We start from the raw sequence: 6063 nt of genomic DNA on the forward strand, positions 1-6063 counted from the left end.
ATGGTGAGACTCACCACCACCCCTCCGCCGGATGTGGAGGTTTAGGGTTCAGAGACTTATAGATAGAGGAACCTCTCTTGAGTCTTCGGCCGGTAGAAGCTTGAGGGGTGGATGGTGAGACTCACCACTACCCCTCCGCCGGCAAGGAGGCACAGAGAGGAACCTTTCTCAGGCTCTGGTCGGACGGCTGTGGCAACCTTACGGTGACAACAAGCAGTTTGTTTGGCCAGGGGGTAAGTATGCGGCCCTCCAGGGTTCCACTTGGAACAGCACGCTGGATGTGGTGGTCCAGGGCATCAGGACCTTGATCGTTGCCCAGTCTTCTTTGGGGGTTAGCCCTACCCATGCACAGTACATTTGCACCACACTCTTCGACGAGGGAGCCCCCCGGCCTGGGGGCGGTAAGTCCTGAAGTCTGGACCCAGTTAGCCATCAACTTAATGGCAGGGTTACCCTTAACCCTAACCCTTACCCTTTGAAGATGAGGGAATTTATGTAGGATTGGTAGTTGTCCAATCACCCAACCCTAATCAGCTCAGGAATAGAGTACAGGTTTAGGGTGTTTCATGAGCCCAAGTCCATACTCCCTTTCAGAAAGGTTGTCAGTTCATTCTCTGCTACATTGGTTTTGGAAGTGGGATGGTGGCAGTGGGGCCATCGGAGAGGCGCATGAGGACGTGAGGGACTTGGTATAGTGTAATGGTCCTCTATGGCCTGTTAACAGCTGTGCTAAGATAAATGGCTCTCGGTGTTGTGGTTAGTGAGCCGGGTTTGGAAGTGAGAGGTCAATGGTTTGATTCCTGCTTGGGGCGACTTCTTTCAAACAAACATAATTACATGAGGCAGCATGCCGTCTTCCTTTTTCCTCCCCAAAGCTCTTCTGAGTTTGAGCCCACTCCACTTTACCCTTGCTGATTGCTCATTCAGCTCAGGTGTGCAGGATCAGCTAGGTGCAAGCACTCAGCTCCTCAAACTACAGACTGAAGGGTCCTAGTAGTAGCCTTTATTTAAACTAAAGGGGCCACATTAAGGTTTTCACCTCATTTTCAAGTGTGTTGAGTTGACAAAACATATACTAAGCAATAAACAGCTCTTGGGAGCTGTAATTGTAGGGCGGCTGCAATTTTGCCATCTGTAGGCTTCCCCTGGTGGCCATATCAGGGATTGACGGCCCCAGCTTGCCACTGGTCTAACGCTCCTTTTTTCATTTGACCCTAACCATCTATGGCCTGCTAACAGCTGTGCTAAGATAAATGGCTCTCGGTGTTGTGGTTAGTGAGCCGGGTTTGGAAGTGAGAGGTCATTGGTTCGATTCCTGCTTGGGGAGACTTCTTTCGAACATAATTACATGAGGCAGCATGCTGTCTTCCTTTTGAGTCCACTCTGCTTTGCCCTGGCTGATTGCTCATTCAGCTCAGGTGTGCAGGATCAGCTAGGTGCAAGCACTCAGCTCCTCAAACTACAGCCTGAAGTGTCCTAGTAGTAGCCTTTATTTAAACTAAAGGGGCCACATTAAGGTTTTCACCTCATTTTCAAGTGTGTTGAGTTGACAAACATATACTAAGCAATTAACAGCTCCTGGGAGCTGTAATTGTAGGGTGGCTGCAATTTTGCCATCTGTAGGCTTCCCCTGGTGGCCATATCAGGGATTGACAGCCCCAGCTTGCCACTGGTCTAACACTCCTTTTTTTAATTTGACCCAAACTGGTCTTTGCAAACCTTCATAGGCCCCCTAACTGTATGACCAAAGATCAATTCAGCCAGAACTATAAAAACCATGTAGCGGCTAAATGCCTCCACCCAAAAATGCAAGTTGCAGTTAACATTCAGTTGGTCTTGAGCGAGGGATGCACATGGATACATGCAACCAGAGATGGGTAGAGGCAAAGGAAGTGAGGGAGGCAAAACTTGAGTAATTGTTTTTATTAAATGTCACAAGTCCCTTTTGAATGCTAATGCTAGCTAGCTACCGTGAATGCTAATGCTAACACTAGCTAGCTAATGCCTTCGCTAGCTAAGGCTAATGCTAACTAGCTAATGCTAATGCTAACACTAATGCCAATGCTAGCTAGCTAAAGCTAGCATTAGTGTTAGAATTAGTATTAGCTAGCTAGCATTAGCATTACCGCTAGCTAGCGAAGGCATTAGCTAGCTAGTGTTAGAATTAGCATTCACGGTAGCTAGCTAGCATTAGCATTCAAAAGGGCCTTGTGACGTTTAATAAAAACAATTACTCAATTACTCACTTCCTTTGCCTCTACCCATCTCTGGTTGCATGTATCAATGTGCATCCCTCATTTAAGACCAACTGAATGTTAACTGCAACTTGCATTTGCATTCGGTGACATTTGAATACCAAAATCTAATTAAGTCCAACTGGACATCTTGGCCAAATATGTACAAATTCTGTCAAGCCATTTGTGTTCAGCAGGCCAAAAATACCTTTTGTGAGGTCAGTTACCCTTGACCTTTGACCCCCACAATGTGATCAGTTAATCCTTGAGTCCAATTGGCCATTTTACCCAAATATGAACACATTCCATTAAGCCTTTCTTGAGATTGTGTTCATCAGGCCAAAAACACATTTTGTGAGGCCAGTGACCTTGAACTTTGACCTTTGACCACCAAAACTTTAATCAGTTTATCATTCAGTCCAACTGGCCATTTCGGCCATTTCATTCTAGATCATCTAACATATATCCTGACCATAGCTCTGTACTCTTCCTTGTCCTCACTGATGGCGCCCATGATGGGAGTTATGAGACCCATCTGGAGGTGGCACGTTCCAGAGTTGTGGCTGAAAGTGTAGGGTGAACGGGAAGCGTGACAGTACAGCCACATCTGACGGGTAGCCCTGTAGTCTGGCTTACTGTGGCCTGCCTGCCTTGGAGCTTCTCTGTAAGCCAGAGAGGCAAGATGGTGTTCAATGGACTTGAAGTCAAAATGTGACTCGCTGTGCTTCCCGGCCTCCGGGTGCAAGTAAACTCTATGAAACAGGGAAATCATTCTACGTTGATTCAGGCATGGTATGTGAGCTGCAGGGGGTCCAGGCAGACGCTCACTAGGGGCCTAATGTGCTGCAGTACCAATCTATCAGACCTTAATGATGTGATATCTGTGCCACTGGTCTGTAGTTGACACTGGGACATTCTCCTTTTGGGCACCAGAACGATGCACAGCTGTGGCACTTAAGGGCTAGAGACTGCCGCATGATTAGGCCGAGTAGCACGAAACACTAGCTTTACTGTCTTTACACTCTTGAGGACAAACACTTTGTATAAGTAAACTCCTTATCTGCCATCAGATGCCTGGAACAATGTTAATTTAGCTATACCATAGGTCCAAGTGAGGAGTTAAACTCTCACCGCACTAAACTGTAAGAAGTAGTGCGGTCAACACCTCTTGGCCTTTTCCTGTGTTTACTTTGCAGCAAAAGAGGCCACACACCCTTTGGCACTGTAAAGAAGCTGCAACCTGGTCAAAAGCATTACATTGACTCCACCTGCCTCCCTAAATAGAGGTACTTGGCTAATATGCTTGCTTCAAATGCCTTTGGAACACATTGGGCGGCTGTGGCTCAGTGGTAGTGGGCTGTCCAGGTCGGCAGCTCGAATCCCTACTTCTGTCCACATGTCGAAGTGTCCTTAGGCAAGATACTGAGCCACACATTGCTCCCAATGAACAGGCTGGCACCATGCATGGCAGCTGCGCACATTGGCCTTATGCATCCATTCACACACCATTGTAAAGCGCTTTGGATAAAAGCGCTATAAGTGCAGTCCATTTACCATTTAAGCTATTCACACTTTTGAATTATTTTCTCCAAGCTTCGGACTGTGGCCTTATTTTTATTCTAACAGCCTTGTCAGCCTGTATATCCATCTGATGAATCTGTCAGCTGAACTTGCCTTACCTTTTCTTCAGTCTTCAACTGGCTAAGGCCTCCAACATGCTCTGGACTACTACTAGGTTGTCCTCAGATGAGCCCTCCATCAGAGCTTCTTGTCATCCCAATCCTCCATACATCTGGCTAGCTAGCCAGTACTTTCCACTCCTGCATTTTGAGTAAATGCATTTTGAGTAAATCCATGTATGTTGGCATGGGATGGTCTCTCACACGTCTCCGAGCCTCACAACTAAATACGACATCAGTGGCAAACTAAACCCAGTAGCTGCCTTTTTATATCCAAACACAACATTACTTTTCTGTATTAAGTGTTAAAGTAAAATCCTGATACATGCACCACTTACAGAGTATTAGCTTTGTGCTTTTATAGACAAAACACTTCTGAGGCCGTCTCTCCAAGAAAAGGCAACATGAGAAACCTTCCGACCCCTCCCCTCACACACAATGGTTTATCTAATGTGTCACTGATCTCTGGCCAGGAAAAAGTATCTACAGACTCTGGCTGTAGCTTGCTTGGATTGATAAGCATTACCTTGCCAACTTACTGAGCTTGGAAAAGTTGGTTTGATACCTTCCACTATTTAAGTGGGTCTGGTCTGTCAGGGGACAAGAACGTTGGCAGTTCTGATTTTGTCTTCCTCAGAGGTCTGGGACTCAGAGGGACCAGCCACTGACTTCTTGAACCTCTGACACAGGTTCAGCATCTTGGGGCATCCCACAAACTTAAAGATCCTCTTGATGTGCAGTTACAGGCACAGCTGTGCCTGACTCAGGAGGGCACTTGTCAGACACAGACACTCTGTAATAGCTCTCTTTAGTGTCCACATTGTCATGTTCTACCAGTCATTTAGAACCGATGGTCTACAGTGACTCCATGTCTAGGAGATGACGGTCCTGGAAAAGGTTACATCTTGTGCATTGGTGCCAAGTCAAGCATATTCACTTAAAACATCTGAATGAAACTCGAAATGAATAAACATGGTGTGCACCTTGAAAATGCATCATAATGGGGTACGAATGTCATAATGAATATCTAATAGAAAATATCCAATAACAAAGATGACATTAAAGGGGGGAAACGACCAAAGAAAAACAGTGAAGTTAAACCCAATAAAGGGGCTGATTAAGTCTCAAATCATATAAGGTTGGATGCTGAAATCCTCATTGAGACCGTTGGGTGCTAGAGTTCAGTTCATAGATCCATGCCAGCTCACGACAGTAAGAGCCCTCATGTTGCCTCCTCTCCACGGTGAGCCGACTTGCTCAATGCCCATGAACCTGAGTGATGACACGTTGTGGTTGAATAGTCTGAAATGCATGTCCACAGGGCTTTTTTCATCGCCATGTCTTATGGAGCTCCGATGCTCTAAAATCCTGTATTTTAGAGCTCTGTCTTGCCAACATACACCAAGAACATGGACACCGTAATAAATAAATAACGTAACAAGTTGATCTTCAAAAGACCCCCCAACTTGCGACATGTCATGTTAGTACACAGACCTCCCTCCCATCCCCAGAACCACCGTTTTAGATATTAGACCATGTAACAGACCCTGTGGCAAATGCACCCAGTGCAAAAGATGCAGAGTTAATACATCCACGAGCATGTCTTTCATATCAGATAAAACAACACAACTTGCTCTTCCAAGAACGTTATTTATTTATTACGTATTATGTTAGTGTATGTTGGCAAGACAGAGCTCTAAAGTCCAGTATTTCGGAGCTCCATAAGACATGGCGATGGAAAAAAGCCCTGTGGACATGCATTTCAGACTATTCAACCACAACGTGTCATCACTCAGGTTTATGGGCATTGAGCAAGTCGGCTCACCGTGGAGAGGAGGCAACATGAGGGCTCTTACTGTCGTGAGCTGGTATGGATCTATGAACTGAACTCTCTAGCACCTAACGGTCTCAATGAGGATTTCAGCATCCAACCTCATCTATGATTTGAGACTTACATCAGCCCCTTTATTGGGTTTAACTTCATACTGTTTTTCTTTGGTTGTTTCCCCCCTTAAGGTCATCTTTGTTATTGGATCTTTTTGTTTAGATATTCATTTAGACATTTGTACCCCATTATGATGCATTTTCAATGGCGCACACCATGTTTATTAATTTCGAGTTTCATTCTGATGTTTTAAGTTAAGATGTTT

The sequence above is a fragment of the Borostomias antarcticus genome (assembly GCF_949987555.1).
Source record: "Borostomias antarcticus genome assembly, chromosome: 4".
In the NCBI taxonomy this organism is placed as follows: domain Eukaryota; kingdom Metazoa; phylum Chordata; class Actinopteri; order Stomiiformes; family Stomiidae; genus Borostomias; species Borostomias antarcticus.